This window comes from Amblyraja radiata, chromosome 32 (genome assembly GCF_010909765.2).
Source record: "Amblyraja radiata isolate CabotCenter1 chromosome 32, sAmbRad1.1.pri, whole genome shotgun sequence".
Classification (NCBI taxonomy): domain Eukaryota; kingdom Metazoa; phylum Chordata; class Chondrichthyes; order Rajiformes; family Rajidae; genus Amblyraja; species Amblyraja radiata.
In genome coordinates, this window is record NC_045987.1 from 4,916,192 (window position 1) to 4,934,368 (window position 18,177).

At 44.8% G+C, this 18,177-nt stretch overlaps 1 protein-coding gene and 1 long non-coding RNA gene across 9 annotated transcripts in view; one reads left to right on the forward strand and one right to left on the reverse strand.

Moving 5' to 3' along the window:
- The window catches only part of astn2 (astrotactin 2), an 823,694-nt gene that overhangs the window by 543,680 nt on the left and 261,837 nt on the right, over nucleotides 1-18,177 (forward strand). The window lies entirely within an intron of this gene.
- Nucleotides 39-14,485, reverse strand: LOC116990839. The gene is made up of 3 exons (XR_004416636.1): nucleotides 14,426-14,485; nucleotides 11,746-11,749; nucleotides 39-49 (listed from the first exon to the last, which is right to left on the reverse strand). It is a non-coding gene; the product is annotated as an uncharacterized LOC116990839 (long non-coding RNA).

Below are 18,177 nucleotides of genomic sequence, written 5' to 3' on the forward strand. Positions count from 1 at the left end.
CGATAAACTAAAAAACGCATGCCCATGTAATGCGAAGCATAAATCATATCTTACCTTGGGATATAATTTAGAGTTATCGGGACAGTTAATTTGATTTCAATTAGTCTTTCATTCACTAGATTTAATTTACTTGCAAGAAAATCTACAGATGCAACCATGACAGTCAGGGCGAGGGAGAGGTGTAATGTTAACCCTTTGAGGTTCATTTTGAACACATTAATGTTAGATATATTAGATGCATGAATAAATATTTTACATTGCAATGCAAATGCAAGCAAGATTTGTATTCAATACTTTTATTATTGTAAAGTAGAATGAGATCAAAAGAGCATCTCATGTTGAAATAATGATAATTAAATAAAAAGGAACTGCAGAATGCAGGTCTTAACAAAGATATAGGCTGGCAAAAAGCCACAGCGATAGAGTTGCTGCCTCACAGTGCCGAAGGCCCAGGCTCAATCCTGACTCAGGTGCTGTATGTACAGTATTTGTGTATTCTTCCTGTGACCGCGTACTTTTTTTCCGGGTCCTCTAGTTTCTTCCCACATCCCAAAGACGTGCAGGTTTGGAGGTTAATTGGCATCTGTAAATTGTCCTTAAGGGCCTGTCCCACTTGCATGCGATTACATGCATTTGGCTCGACCAAACGGAAGCGGAATTCACGCGAAGTACGCGCTAGGTTCGCGCGTGACGTCATTTGCGTTATACTCACCAATCAGCTGGGCAGGAGGCGGGCCGACTGAATTTGGGCGTCGCACGCCGTCGGGCAGTGACGTCATCACGCAACGCCACATTGGGCGGTGACATCATCATACAACGCCACGCCGGGCGGTGACGTCATCGCGCAACGCCACGCACTAGGCGTACGCCGTCAAGACGCTGCGTACGACCACAATGCGCCTGTGTGCCGACAGGCCGTTGGCACGCGAAATTTTCAGACAGTGCAAGATTTTCGGAGCCTCGCGCGATGTCGGGACCAGCCCCGCACAACGCCATACGCCTCCGCGATTCTAAGTGGGACCGGCCCCGCGCGGCCATATGCCTCAAGCGACCACGTTTGATTGCGCCAGACGCATGCAATCGCATGCAAGTGGGACAGGCCCTTTAATATGTAGGATATTAATAGTGTGTGGATGATGGCTGGTTGGTGTGGACTCGATGGGCCGAAGGGCCTGTTTCCATGCTATATCTCTGAACCAAACTTAATAGACACAAAACGCTGGAGTAACTCAGCGGATTGGGGAATATCTCTGGAGAACATGGATAGGTGATGTTTCAGGACGTGATCCTTCTTCAGCCTGAAGAAGGGTCCTGACCTAAATCGTTGCAAATTGATTTAAAAAATAATATTAGTTTGTTGTGTTGTAGTGCTGCTACCCACTGTAATATACGTACCCCCCTCCCCCTCCCTTCCTGAACTTGCAATTGTATATACAGATTGCCTTGTAAGCAAACACAGTCAAATAAGTTGCTATTTGCAGAAAATGATTCATGCACAGTGGGACTTACTCATCGATGAGATCATGCATAGATACCATTGTGCTCCATCTGATGAGCTGAAGAAAGCTGCATAGTGATACTTTATAACACAGCATTCCGTCTTTGCCAACTCTCGATTCTCTTGGGCAGTACTATATAAGTTACCCCTGCAATTTTCACACGTTTGGTTGTTCATCTACTTCCATCTAACTTTACCTCTTGTACATTTGTTGCTTAATGGTGTACCGCATTTTCCCAGTACATTTGAGGACCGATGGCCGATTTGCAAATGTACTGAGAATTTTGGGGGAATATTGATCAGGCAAGCCTTGATTAAAGGAACAGTACCAGGGAACTATTGTGGACAAAAGGGCGGCAGGGTGGCGCAGCGGTAGTGTTGCTGCCTTACGGTGTTTGCAGCGCCGGAGACCAGGGTTCGATCCCGACTACGGGTGCTGTCTGTAAAGAGTTCGTACGTTCTCCCCGTGACTGGCGTGGGTTTTCTCTGAGAGTTTTGGTTTCCTCCCACACTCCAAATACATATAGGTTTGTAGGTTAATTGGCTTGGTGTACGTGTAAATTGTTCCTAGTGTGTGTAGGATAGTGTTAATGAGCGGGGATCGTTGGTTGTCGTGGGCCAGAGGGCCTGTTTCTGCACTGTATCTCTAAAAAAAAAAGCTTGAAAGGATTCGGAGAAGATTTACCAGGATGTTGTCAGGATTCAAGGGACTGAGTTACAGGCAGTGGTTGTGCAGGCTAGGGCTGTATTCATGGAGTCACCCAAGTCGCACTAGCTTCTCGTTATCACCCTTCAAACAGCTAACAATGGCCTGTTTCCTTTATCATTGTTAATTTTTTACATATCTTTCATTCATTGTTCTTTATCTCTCTGCATCCTCATTTATATCTCTCGTTTCCCTTTGCCCTAACCAGTCTGAAGAAGAGTCTCGACCCGAAACGTCACCCATTCCTTCTCTCCAGAGATGCTGCCTGTCCCGCTGAGCTTTTTGTGTTCATCTTCGGTTTGAGCCAGCATTTGCAGTTCTTTCCCAAACAAGAAATTCTTAGCAGCCCTGAAGATTCAGCAAATGCCAAGTGATTGCCGTCACGCTGCACCACCATGAACTCCAAAGGACTGTTCCTTTAATCAAAACAATTCTCGTGAAATTATCATGATGGTGTGAAAGCATTGCTGAAGTAATGATACCTGAAATAAAGTCAGCGTGTGCAGGTGTGCAGATGGCTCTTTGTCGATTTGGAAAATCTGTCATGGGGAAAGATGGTGTCATTGGGGTCTTGGAAGATCTCTCGGGAAATCTGCCAGTGTTGATCGGAGTGAAGCTCTTGGTACTGAACTATCTGCAAGTCAGTGCCAAAGCACCTGCTCCCATCAACTCCCTGGTGGACTTATTGGTAGGTGGTAGTGTTTGCAACGGCAGAGAATTACATCCTTCATTTCTATAATTATTTTCCTTTATATTTAGGCAGAGTATGGAAAAAAAATTAGAATATGTTTGATTTTGTTTTGTATCTGGGGTAACTTTGAGGCCAATACACAAATTGGAGGAACAGCATCTCATATTTCGCTTGGGCAGCTTACAGCCCAGGGGTATGAATATTGATTCGTCTAACATCAAGTAACCCCTGCATTCCCTCTCTCTCCATTCCTCCCCCACCCAAGTCACACTGGCTTTTCGTTCTCACCTTGCAAACAGCTAACAATGTCCTGTTTCCTTTAGCATGGCTCCTTTTTTGCATATCTTTCATTCATTTGATCTACCTCTCCCTACATCATCGTCTACGTCTCTCTTTTCCCTATCCCGCGACATTCGGCCTGAAGAAGGGTCTCGACCCGAATGGGTGACGTTTTTCGGGTCGAGACCCTTCTTGTCGCCCATTCCTTCTCTCCAGAGATGCTGCCTGTCCCGCTGAATTACTCCAGCACTTTGTGTCTAACTTTGAGTGAATTGGCTTTACAATTTAAGTCAAATCACTTGCTTTGAAAATTACTTCAGTGTTAGCGTCTTAAAGAATGTATTTTTCCCCTGGTAGCTCAGCTTGGGGCTCCTCAAGGTTTAGAAGAAAAAATGAGCAGGGGATTTGTACATCTGGCACAGGATTGATGGGCCGAATGTGTTCTTTCGCTGCCAAAAAGATGTGTTGATTTGTATTGGGTTCAACTCGCCAAAAAAGTTGAGAACTGATGAGATGCTGTAATGTTTATTGTGGCCATGGAAATAAGTGTAATAATGAATAGTGAAGACAATGTCAACATTATTTAGTTTGGTGTAGTTTAGTTTAGTGAGACAACATGAAAACTAGCCCTTCCACCCAGCTAGTCCAAACCAACCATTGATCACCCATTCACACTGGTTGAGTTCAGTTTAAAGATACAGTGCGGAAACAGGCCCTTCGGCCCACCGAGTCCATGCCAACCAAGGATCCCCGCACACTAACACTATCCTACACACACTAGGGGCAATTTATATTTATACCAAGCCAATTAGCCTCCAAACCTGTACGCCTTTGGAGTGTGGGAGGAAACTGGAGCTTCCCAGAGAAAACCCACACAGGTCACTGGGAGAAAGTACAAACTCCTGTACAAGCAGCACCCGTAGTCAGGATCGAACCCAGGTTCCTTGCAACTTTGCCGCTGATAGTTCTATGAATATCTTTTCTCATAGGCATTACCGAGCTCTCTCCCACCAACTATGTTAGTTGGTACTAACACCTATGAGAGAGAAGCGAGTGTCACCAAACTTCTGAATTCTCTGGGGTGGAACCCTCTCCAAGACAGACGTGAAGCTCACCGTTTGACCTGTTTTTACAAAATGTTAAATGGTCAGCTCGACATAGATTACAAGACCTACACCAAACCCAAACCAATTAGGAGCAGACGAGGGCATTCGATCCAATTTGTGATCCCAGCTACAAAGACAGATGTGTACAGCAATTCGTTCTTCCCCCGCACAATTAAAGCATGGAATAATCTCCACCCTACTATAGTTACCCAACCAGATGCAACTAAATTTAAAGTTGCTCTTTCTTCCGAATAACCCTTTCTGGCTTAAGCCCTCCCTTCACCACCTCCAGTTTAAATTCCATTTGGAATATTTTGGAGGTCCAAGAAACCAAGAACCAAGAACTCTTTCCTTTCTAATCCTCTCCTCGCTGGTGAATGGACTTTCTTTCTTTCCTCTGATCCTTATTAAATCCTGACCTTTGGTCACTGTTACTCAAAAGTGGCTGACGTCACTCCAGGAGTAGAATGCATTAGCTGATCCCAAGCCTTGTTCATTACTCCACATAAGTAGGCTTGCTTCAGCAAAGGCACATGAATGGATATCAAGAGGACCAGATACTGCTTCAAGTAGCAAAATAAAGAAAAAGTTATTGCCCCTCACTCATAAGCTTTACATGTGCCTTGTGTTACAAATTGGTGTGACTGGGGTAATTAAAATGAGAGTGCACTTTCTACAGCCCTCCTGGGGGCTGTGTAAGTTGGCCAAGCAATGCTTAAACTCCTTAACCAATCAATAAAATCATTAATGACCAGAGTCAGAACCAGGAAGTGAGAATTAATTCAGGGATATGAAGCAGGAAACAAAATAAAGAGACTGAAAATTTGAAGGAAGTGGAGACACGAGAAAGAAAAATTAAATCATTTAGTTGTTTTTTTTACCTCAATCTCTGACTATAATTAAAAGATGAGAGTTATAAAGCTAGAGTTATTGTGAAAGGCAACTTTCAGTGGAGAGTTATTTGGGAATAATTAAGTGGGCAGCACAATGGCGTAGCAATGGATTTGCTGCTTGCAGCGCCAGAGACCCGGGTTCGATCCTGATTACGGGTGCTGTCTGTATGGAGTTTGTACGTTCTCCCCGTGACCTGTGTGGGTTTTCTCCAGGTGCTCCGGTTTCCTCCCACACTCCAAAGACGGGCGTGTTTGTAGGTTAATTGGCTTCTGTAAAATTGCGTAGGATAGAGCCGGTGATCAAGGGTCGGCATGGACTAGGTGGACCCAAGGGCCTGTTTACACGCAATATCTCCAAACTAAACTAAACTGCAATCTAAGACCTGCTAAACAGATGCTCAAAGTGTGCAAAATTGGAATGTTTTTATGAAACAATAATTGAAAATGTTCTTTGTTCAATGTGCAATGAAATGGCATTTTTGCACAATTTCTGGAGGAGGGCATTTTGGATAGCAGTGAGAGGATTTTAAAATGAGTGATATTGAAAGATTATGTTACATTTATGTAGAAATAACTGTGTGTGTGTGATTAGCCTTATTAGTCATAGTGAAACAGCATGGAAACAGGCCCTTCGGCCCAACTGTGGAGGGAATGGTTAGGGAATATTTCGGGTCAGGACCCTTTTTCAGACTCGATGCAAGAGAAGATTGTATCTTAGAGTCACAGTCATACAGCGTGGAAACAGGCTCTTTGGCCAAACTCGCTCACAACATGTCCCATCTACATCAGTCCAAGCTGCCTGCATTTGGTCCGTACCCTCCAAACCTATCCTATCCATGTACCTGTCTGTATCCTAAACGCTGGGATAATCCCTGCCTCAACTAGCTCCTCTGGCAGCTTGTTCCATACACCCATCACCCTTTGTGTAAAAAAAATGACCCCACATATCCCTATTAAATCTTTTCCCCTTCACCTTAAACCTAAGAAGGGTTTGAAGAAGAAGGGTTTCGGCCCGAAACGTTACCTATTTCCTTCGCTCCATAATTGCTGCTGCACCCGCTGAGTTTCTCCAGCTTTTTTGTGTACCTTCGATTTTCCAGCATCTGCAGTTCCTTCTTAAACACCTTAAACCTATGTCCTCTGGACCTCAATTCACCTACCTTGGGCAAGAGCCCTTGTGCAATTACCCGATCTATTGCTCCCATGAGTTTATACAAATGATTTTATTCGTACATCCACTGCAAAATCTGGCAACGTCACGCATCTTCCCAAAAACTAACCTGCAGGATATGCTTATTTTAGTAAGGTATGGGACGTTATTGGTCACATGTTCTGAGGTGCAGTGAAATTAATTTTTGTGTACAGTTCAGTATAAGTTCACTATACATAAGCATTAAGCTACATCTTAGGTAAGCATCTCAAATACAGTACATGTACACTCATACGATCATAAGTGATAGAAGCAGAATTAGGCCATTCGGCCCATCAAGCTTACTCCGCCATTCAATCATGGCTGATCTATCTCTCCCTCCCTCCCTCCCTCCCTCCCTCCCTCATTCTCCTGCCTTCTCCCCGTAACCCCTGACATGTACTAATCAAGAATCTATCTAACTCTGCCTTAAATATTCCACTGACTTTGCCACCACAGCCTTCTGTGGCAAAGAATTCCACAGATTCACCACCCTCTGTCTAAAGAAATTCCTCCTCATCTCCTTCCTAAAAGAACGTCCTTTAATGCTGAGGCTATGACCTCTAGTCCTAGACTCTCCCACCAGTGGAACCACCCTCTCCACATCCACTCTATCCAAGCCTCTATCCAGTTCTATAATTTCCGTGCCCATGGAAAAATAGTAAGAAAAAAACATGAGTAACAGTCGGGATATCCTAAGGACATTATAAATATGTTGGATCTATGCATTTTCCTTCTTCCTGAGGGGCATTATCTTCATGTCTGAATCGCCCGTAATTATGAATGATAAAAAATCGACTCATAAAAAGTACAGGATTGTAGTCCCTCATTCTGAAAGCAGAATGATGCCATAACTGATTGATAGCCTTGTCGTGAAAGAGTCTGGGATAATTTGCTTTGAGTATCTGAAGCTATTGTGCCAATTCCTGAGAGTTTAAATTTAGGACTGTGAAATGTTATGGAGGGGATTGAATTTCTTCAGAAATCAGCCAAAATCTAACTTGTGTTTGCCAATGTAAATCAGCAGCATTATCTGCTGTAGTTCAGATACATAGCAGACTTGTTACACATTTTCTTCACCCCACGAGGGGACGCATTCCTTTATCTATTGGCTCTTGCATTCCACCCATACTGCTTGCCATCTGCTGTATGAGCTATTCTGCCGTTCCATTAAAAATAACATTGTAAGAAACCATCCCAAGTTAAATAAATGGAGCAGAGCCCATGAATGCATTACTATGAACTCGAATGGTTATCCTGAGCTGCACTGTTGGACCTGGGATTGCAATGTTCAAGGAAAACTTGAGTTGTTTGGAATTTACGAGGATGTTGCTAGGAGTCGAGGGTCTGAGCGATAGGGGGGGAAGAGGTTGAGTCGGCTGGGAGCGCAGGAGGATGAGGGGGTGATCTTAATGAGGTGCAATAAAATCATGAGAGGAATAGTTCGGGTGGACACACAGCCTCATGCCCAGAGTAGGTGAATCGAGGACCAGAGGGCCTCCATAGGTTGAAGGTGAAGGGGAAAAGATTCAACAGAAACATGAGGGGTGACTTCTTCACGCAAAGGGTGGTGGGTGTATGGAACGAGCTGCCAGAGGAGGTAGTTGAGGTTGGGACTAGCGCAATGTTTAAGAAACAATTGGTCAGGTACATGGATAGGACAGGTTTAGAGGGACATAAAAAAAAGACCCAAAGTGCTGGAGTAACTCAGCATGTTCAGTCTGATTTTTCACACAGAGAGTGGTGAATCTGTGGAATTTTACTTCGGAGTCACGTGAGTGACTACGTGAAGACCCCCGCCAGGACGCATGCGTGTCATATCGCTTTCACGCTTGCAAAACGACAGGCGGGGTGGAGTGTTCCCCCGCAGCGGTAAGTTTGAAACCGCGACCTGCAGGTAAGTGATTTACTCTGCGGTAGTTTTTGTCCCCGCGCTGTTTTTACACAGGGGGGGGAAGCTGGACAAAATAATGTCCACAAATGCTGCGAGTAAAGCTGGCTGGGGAGGACAGCGAAGTTGCGGGAGCCAGCAGCAGCTGAAGGCACAAGCCCCGTAAGTGGGATCAGCTGTGCCGACTTTTGGTCCCGCGCCGGCCAGAACACCACGGCCGGGCGGGAGACTATTCAGAATGGGGCCGTCGACTTTGACAAGTCGAAAACGGCAGGAGGCAGGGTGGAACGACGTTCCCCCGTAGCGACAATTTAAACCAGGACCTGCAGGTAAAAGTATTCTGCGGTCTTTTTGTGTTTTCCCATGCTGATTACAGGTAGGGAGCATGGAAAAGTCGAAGAAACCAACGAGGGCTGCGACAAAGCTGGTGGGCCAGCAGCGGCCAGCGGCACTTGAATCACCTATAATGGGATCAACTGTGCCCGATGTCGCCTCCGCACCGGCCAGATCCACTCCGCGGCCGGGCGGTAAGGCAAAACAAAAACCATCAAAGTCGTGGACTCAGATGAGTCCGACTTTGAGCAGCCGCGGGCGGCCAGCGACCGTGAGCGCTGGAGCCGGATGGAGCGGTGTGTGGAGCATTTGCTCCAACGTGACAGGCTCCGGGAGATGGAGTCGAGTCACTGTGGGCTCTATGTAAAACCCACACCAGCACCTCTTGTAGGGCTGCACAGTGCTTCTCCCTCGTCAGAGGGGAGTACTGGGGGTCAGTTCTGGGCTGATCCTGAAGAGGGGCTTGCAGAACAGAAATCAAGTGTGCAGGGGGTGCAGGAACGTGAAAATCTACTGGACATGGTGTCCAACTTCATACAGCCAGACCAGACTGGCCAAAACCTGGAGGACACCTGACACCGGGTAACTGTATATCCCTGAATGTTCCTGTAATAAATAATTGTATATGGAAACTCCTAAACAGCGGGGATAACAGCTTTCACCCGCACAGTGGATGAGAAGGACATGTCGCAGGACCAACAGGATGCACTGGCACTGCTTTGCAACACACGGCCATAGACAGCACCCTTACGCACCCACCAGTAGAAAAAAGACCGACTGGTGAAAGCTCGAAGGTCCGGTACACCAAACATGAGTCTTTCTTAGGCCATGGCCCTGACCGGCCTTCTTGGAAGATACGCAAACCTCCAACATCAACCAAACCACAAACCCAGACACCGACGCCTCAACATCAATGAAGGATTTACAAAAAGAAGTAAACCTGCCACTGGTAACTATGGAGGTAGATGGGTCTGGTTCCCTACAAATTGCAGGGAGCATGGAGGTTGGGGGGAGATTACTCTCCTTTCTGGATGCATGGAGTATGTTAACTACCGATACTTATATTTTAAGCAGTATCCAGGGATATACAATAGAATTATACACAAGTACAGCCCTCCAGTTCAACATATACCGAACCGAATGTTCGTACTTTCCGGTAAAGAAAAATCAGAAGCGCATGCTGAACTGGAGCGGCTTTACGCAAAAGGGGTAATTGAAAAATCCCAACACGAACCGCTAGAATTCGTGTCCAATATCTTTACCAAAAACAAAAAAGGTGGTGGTTGTCGCATCATCATAGATCTGACCAAATTGAATACATTTGTACAATATATTCATTTTAAAATGGAAACCTTTGTTACTGCTAAACAATTGATTTCCAAAGGTTACTTCATGGCTAGCATCGATTAAAAAATGCTTACTATTCAGTGCCTATACGAGGTGACCACAGATGTTACTTAAAATTCAACTGGATGGGACAGCAGTGGCAGTATAGAGCGCTGCCAAATGGTTTAACATCAGCCTCAAGGCTGTTCACTAAAATTTTTAAACCAGCCCTAGCGTTTCTACGGAAACGAAAACACATGGTCATGGCATATCTAGATGACATACTTATTGTGGGCAAAACTTTGGAATTGGCCAAACAAACTGTAACAGCCACAAAACAGTTATTTGAAAAACTGGGGTTTATTATCCATCCAGTTAAATCTAAATTAACGCCTTCCACTACTATGGACTATTTGGGGTTCACCATTGACTCAGTTCACATGTTGGTGACTTTGCCAAAGGGAAAGGCTATAGACTTAATAGAGGCTTGCAATAACCTCATTGACATCAGTAACCGTCCATCAGATTGGTAGCAAAAGTAATTGGCAAAATGGTGGCTGCTTTTCCAGCCACACAATTTGGACCTTTACATTACCAAAATCTACAGAGAGCAAAAATACAAGCACTCAAAATCAATGCTGGTCATTTTGACAGACCAATGAAGCTACCAATCAAAGCTATAATGGAACTAAAATGGTGGATAGATAACATTTGGCTTTGTTTCAATCCAATCATTATCAGCAACCCTTCTATGGTGTACAAACTGATGCCAGTGCACTTGGTTGGGGTGCCACCAATCCCATCTCCAGCTGTGGAGATAGATGGACTGCTCAGGAGGCATCATTATTACTAACACTGGGCAAAAACTACCTGGAAATGTTGGGTGCATTCTATGGCCTAAAGTCATATTGTACTGGGTCATATCACCAGCATGTTAGACTACAGATTGACAATACCACCGTGGTAGCATATATCAACCACATGGGTGGAAACAAATCGACATCATGTGACAATCTGGCTAATACAATTTGGCAGTGGTGTATCCAGAGAGATATTTGGATATCAGCTACTTACCTACCAGGTAAACTAAATTTAGTGGCAGACACCAGGTCACGCAAATTTAATGAAAACACCGAATGGATGTTGAATAAAAAGTATTTGCTGATATTACAGCACGATATGGAACACCAGATATTGATCTATTCGCATCCAGCCTTAATCACCAGTTATCAAACTATGTTTCGTGGGAACCAGACCCTGGGGCAGCGGCGACAGATGCATTTTCGCTGCATTGGGGGGGGGGGGGGGGAAATTGTTTATGTATGCATTCCCTCCTTTCTGCCTCATCAGTCGGGTATTAAGGAAAATACAGCAAGACTCTGCGTCTGGTATTTTGGTAGTACCCGATTGGCCTACTCAACCATGGTTCCCAGTGATACTGAACATGGTATTAGAACAATGTATCACCATCCCACATAGACCAGATTTATTGCTACATCCCGTAACAAGGGATAGCCACCCATGCCATAACTATTTGAATGTATTAATTTGTAGAGTTTAAAAATACCTCTACTACAGCTGGGACTGACGGACCGAACAGTGAACATGATTTTGGCGGGCCACAGACAGTCCACCAAAAAACAGTATCTGGTCTATATCAGGAAGTGGGAGATGTATTGTAACAAAAACAGCATCACCTACAGAGAGATGAACATCCCGTCTGTTCTGGAATACTTGGCAGGCCTCCATTATGATGAGGGGCTCAGTTATAGTGCCATCAACCGCGCCAGAAGTGCCCTATCAACTTATCTATGGCAAGGAACAGAGCGTCACTCTGCTGGGACTCACCCACTGGTAACAAAACTTATGAGGGGAATTTTTAATACCAATCCCCCAAGAACCAGGTACTCCCAAATATGGGATGTGAGTATTGTCCTGAAGATGCTCAGGAATTGGTCTCCAGCAACAGCTCTGTCCCTACATAGACTGACATTAAAAACAGTCATGCTAATGGCATTGGTCACGGCACAAAGGGTACAGTCATTACATAAATTAAGACTGGACACATGACTTCTTCATCTGAAAATATTACGTTTCATATTTATGAATTAGTAAAGCAGAACAGACAGGGATCAGCAGGCCTCAATATAGAATTTAGGTATTACCCAACAGATGATCGTCTCTGTATAGTAAGACATTTGTCGTTATACATGGAGAACACGAAAATCATCAGAGGCAATGAGAAGGCACTTTTAGTCAGCCATAAGCAACCACACAAAAGAGTGATGGTCCAGACCATCTCAAGATGGCTGAAACAGGTTCTAATACAGGCTGGGATGGATACTAATATTTTTAAATCTCATTCCACCAGGGCTGCAGCTACATCGGCAGCTATGCAGTTGGATGTACCAATGGACCAAATCCTCAAGGCAGCAGGATGGTCAGGGGAAAAACATTCCAACTATTTTATCATAAACCAGTCATTAAACCTGGAACATTTGCAGAAACAATTTAAGTTCTGTAATTTAATTACCCCATAAATAGGGGCTATAATTTGTGTTAATCAATTCATGGATTTCAATGTCGGATTCGTGTCTAAAATATGTTGACACGATTCCTCCTACAGTCATTAGGCAGGTGTGATGCATGGACTCGTTTCCACGGCATGAAATCACAGAGCTTTGAAATCTTCACATAGTCACTCACGTGACTCCGAAGTAAAATAGTAAGATTAAACGAGAACTTACCAGTTCGAAGTTTGATCGCTATTTTATGAGGAGTAACGTTGAGGGATTACGTGCCCTCCGCTCCCACCCATGATCATATACTCAACTGGTATCTCTTCTCTAATCTTACTATGTTTAAGTCATTACAGTTATCTGTGATTTCACACCGCTGCTTTGAAGAATGACACGCATGCGTCCTGGCGGGGATATTCACGTATTCCCTCAACGTACTCCTCATAAAATAACGATCAAACTTCGAACTGGTAAGGTCTCGTTTAATCTTACTATTCTCTGCCACAGAAGGTAGTTGAGGCCAGTTCATTGGGTATATTTAAGAGGGAGTTAGATGTGGCCCTTGAAGCTAAAAGGATCAGGGGGTATGGAGAGAAGGCAGGTACAGGATACTGAGTTGGATGATCAGCCATGATCATATTGAATGGCGGTGCAGGCTCGAAGGGCCGAATGGCCTACTCCTGCACCTATTTTCTATGTTTCTAACATCCCTGGAGAACATGGGTACGTAACATTTTGAATTAGAACCCTTCCTCAGATGCTGGTTTGTACAAAAGGACACAAAGTGCTGGAGTAACTCAGCAGGTCGGGCAGCATCCCTGAAGAACGTGGATAGATGATATTTCAGGTCAGGACCCTTCCTCAGATGCTGGTTTACACAAAAGGACACAAAGTGCTGGAGTATCTCAGCAGGTCAGGCAGCATCTCTGGAGAACGTGGATAGATGACGTAACCTTTGGACGTGATAGTCATCTGGAGATTTGGGGAACTGAGCAACCAGACGTATCTGAGGTCCAAGACCATCCATTACCTCATTGAATGGCACAGCGAGTGACTGGCCTAATCATGCTATGTTCTTGAACAGTAAATCTCTAATTACCTTCAAATATTTCAGTGGCAAAACTCTGGCATTGATAAATGATGTTATTAAATGGTTATAACATGATCTTATTTATACAATAGCTTAATTGTTGGAAAATGCCCAGAATCACTTCGCATTATAAGCGTTGAGGACCAAACCCAGTCGACCAACAATAAATAGGTGCCTCGGGCTGGGAAACATCAGTCTAGCAAGCACATAGACCTCAAGGAGGATCGCCTTACCAAACCCACTATAAATGTGGAGATGTGGATGTGGAGAGGATGTTTCCACTAGTCGGAGAGTCTAGGACCAGAGGCCATAGCATCAGATTTGATACCAGAGGCCCTAGGACGCTCCTTTAGGAAGGAGATGAGGAGGAATATCTTTAATCAGAGGGTGGTGAATCTGTGGAATTCTTTGCCACAGAAAGTTGTGGAGGCCAAGTCAAGGCTGAGATAGATAGATTCTTGTGTTTAAGAAGGAACTGCAGATGCTGTAAAATCGAAGGTAGACAATAGTGCTGGAGGAACTCAGCGGGTGCAGCAGCATCTATGAAGCGAAGGAAATAATCAAAGTCGACATTGCCTATTTCCTTCGCTCCATAGATGCTGCTGCACCCGCTGAGTTTCTCCAGCACTTTTGTCCACCGAGGTAGATTCTTGCTTAGTACGGGTGTCAGAGGTTATGGGGGGAAGGCAGGAGTATGAGATTAGGAGGGAGAGACAGATCAGCCATGATTGAGTGGTGGAGTAGACTTGATGGGCCGAATGGCCTAATACTGCTCCTATCCCTTATGACCTTATGACCATTGACCTGGCCTCCACAGCCTTCTGTGGCAATGAATTCCACATGACAATGTAACAGACCATATATATATATATACTACGCACATCAAAGCAGTAGAACTGCGCACAGGGGAATGGAGATAGGAGGGACAGACAGATCAGCCGAGATTGAATGGCGGAGTAGACTTGATGGGATAATTCTGTCCAATCCCTTCAGAATTTTACATGTTTCTATAAGATGCCCTCTCATCCCTCTAAATGCCAGTGAATACAAACCCAGTCGACCCATTCTTTCTTCATAAGTCAGTCCCGCCATCCCGGGAACTATTGCAGTTACGACAAAGTGTGATAGCCCTGAAAATACTTAAATGACCACAGCAAGTATGAATCAGAACAAGCATAACCTTTCTCTTAATTGCAACCAGGTCCGTGATGTTTCATTGAATGATAGAGCTGGACAAAGTCATCAAAAGCGAACAAAATAAAGATTCAATTGAGGAAACATTTCAACATTAGATTTCAAATGCTCACATGTTTTTGTTTAGCTGAAGTCTCTGTGGAGGTAAACATTAAAAAAATATTTAAACATGATTTCTTGGCAGAGTTTCTGGACTTTGCTAATCAACACAGATTTTCTTCTGAGCAGTGAGAATGTCATTCGCTGCATGTTGTGTTTGTAACTTTAGAGACAGTGCCCGGAAAACCTTGCAATGGGCCTTGCAGGGTTCAGGCATAATTAGGAAACTCAGCCAAAGGAGGAATGCTGCAGAATTCCAAGATGTTTAAGGGATGTCAAAAATGAGCCCCTGCCCTTTCATTTTGATAATCATTGAGTCATCCAGCATGGAAACAGGCCCTTCGGCCTAACTCTTCCATGCTGACCGAGGTGCCCAATCTTAGCTAGTCCCATTTTCCCTGCACTCACCTCCCCACCATCAAAGGGGATTTACCGGAGTCGTTGCCTCAAAAAGGCAGACAGCATCGTCAGAGACCCACACCACCCTGGCCACACGCTCAAATCACCCCTGCCATCAGGAAGAAGGTACAGGAGCCTGAAAAATGTAACGTCCAGGTTCAGGAACAACTTCTTCCCCACTGCTCAGAGATTCATACAGTATGGAAACAGGCCCTTCGGCCCAACTCTTCAATGCAGATCAAGGTGCCCCATCTACGCTTGTCTCATTTGGCCGTGTTTGGCCCATATCCCTCTAAATCGTACCTATCCATATACTTGTCTGTGTCTTTTAACTGCTGTTATAATAATAATAATAATGGATGGGATTTATATAGCGCCTTTCTAATACTCAAGGCGCTTTACATCGCATTATTCATTCACTCCTCAGTCACACTCGGTGGTGGTAAGCTACTTCTGTAGCCACAGCTGCTCTGGGGCAGACTGACGGAAGCGTGGCTGCCAATCTGCGCCTACGGCCCCTCCGACCACCACCAATCACTCACACACATTCACACACATTCACACACAGGCAAAGGTGGGTGAAGTGTCTTGCCCAAGGACACAACGACAGTATGCACTCCAAGCGGGATTCGAACCGGCTACCTTCCGGTTGCCAGCCGAACACTTAGCCCATTGTGCCATCTGTCGTCTATAGTACCTGCCTCAACTCCTCTGCCTCCTCTGGCAGCTCGTTCCATTTGGCCACTTTTCTCTTTGTGAAAAAGTTGTCCTAATTAAAAGTTTCCAATTAAGTTTGTCTCTCTCGCCTTAAATCTGGCTCCTGCTTCCTGAAATTTTGATTTTTCTAATTTCTGAAGCAGGGTGCCGACCCAAAGCATCACCAGGTCCATGTTCTCCACAGATGCATCACCAGGTCCATGTTCTCTGACCCGCTATGTTTCTCCAACACATTGTATCTTCGTCTTTCCCATATCCAGGCTAAAATAATATTTTTGAATTGAAAATGGTACTGACGTTATTGAGGAAAAAAACATTTTTGAAGATTCCCTCCTATTATAATTCAGAAATTGAGCCATTTTTGCACCTGAATACATGTGACTTTTCAGATCTTTTTTCCTACCACAGTGTAGACGTGAGTCCTTAAGATGGTTTCTAGCAATGGAAAGGGAATGTTATTTTTTGGTTTTAGCTATCGACAAAACACAGCAGCAATTATTAAAAAGTAGCCTTCCCCAGGCTTGCACAACTGCAGAAGACAGTGTACCTGTTGGAATACTGTAGGGGACAACTAAAAGATGCTTGGGGCAACACAATGTCACAGCTGTAGAGTTGCTGCCTTGCAGCATCACCGACTCAGGCTACAGGTAGAGTTGTCTGTAGAGTTTGTACGCTCTCCCTGTGACCGTGTGGGTTTTCTCCAGGAGCTCCGGTTTCCGCCCAGTTTCAGTTTAGTTTATTGTCACGTGTACCGAGGTACAGTGAAAAGCTTTTGTTGCGTGCTAACCAGTCAGCAGAAAGACAATACATGATTAAGACAATACGGGAGATATACAGGTTTGTAGGTCAATTGTCTTCTGTAACGTGTCCGTAGTGTAGGATAGTGCTGGTGGACGGGGTTAATCGCTGGTCAGCTTGGACCTGATGGGCCAATAGGCTTGTTTCCAGTCTAAAGTCTGTTATAGAGTCCGGCAATTGTCAGCCCATTGAAAGCAGAACACGTCAAGGGCGAGTTGCTGCCTTACGGTGCTTGCATCGCTGGAGATTTCGGTTTGATCCCGACTACGAGTGCTGTCTTTACGGAGTTTGTACGTTCTCCCCGTGACCTGCGTTGGGCTTTTTCCGAGATCTTCGGTTTCCTTCCACACTCCAAAGACGTACAGGTTTGTAGGTTGATTGGCTTGGTATAAATGTAAACTGCCCCCAGTGTGTGTAGGATAGTGTTGGTTCGCGGATATCGCTGGTGGGCGTGGACTCGGTGGGCCGAAGGGCCTGTTTCCGCGCTGTATCTCTAAACTAAATTAAACTAAACTAATTCTGTAGCGATGCAGGGAACTGAGCAAACTGAAGTGTAGAATACATCTTCACTTTGGCCCACCCGATCTCAGACAAACATAGTTCAGACGATTCCTCTCAGAAGTTAATCGGCAATAAAAGAGTATTTGTAGAAGTGGCCCTGTCCCTTTGATATCTGACTGTAAATGCAGCAATGTTCAAACGTTGGTTTCATGTGGTTACTGGAACTGGTTCTGTGTTAACTGGCTGTGAATGAATTGTGTGTATATTAATGGCAATGACTTTATCGAAAGGGAATCCAGTTCTCAATGCAGCAATTGCACGCTCTTTCATTTTAAACAAGTGTTGTTTTAATAATACTAGACTCCTGATGTCGTCGAGTTGAAAACCTAGGCCTCTCCCCTACACACAATGCACTCTCTCAAACTGGAAACAGGAGTAAGTGAACTTCAAGGTGTCGAGTCAAGGTCAAGAGTACAACTCTGAGTCTCTGAGATGTTTGTTTAAACAAACTTTCAAAGGAAGCTGTGTAAAGTGAGGTAAAATGTGCATTCAAGTGACAAAGCAAATTCACTCTGGTTGCTGAGAATATGAGACATTTTGTCCAATGTCCTTGGGGCCTGAAGAAGGGTCTCGACCTGAAACGTCACCTATACATGTTCTTCAGGGATGCTGCCTGACCCGCTGAGTTACTCCAGCACTTGGTTCCACCCGCCTACGCTTCGAAGCATTTATTATCATGAGACACGCTGAAAGCATTAGAGATACTGTCCGGAAACAGGCCCACCGACTCCGCGCCGACCAGCGATCCCCGCACGCTAGCACCATCCCACACACGAGGGACAATTTACAATTATACCTAGCCAATTACTTCTTTGGAGTGTGGGAGGAAACCGGAGATCCTGGAGAAAACCCACGCAGGTCACTGGGAGAACGTACAAACTCGGCGCT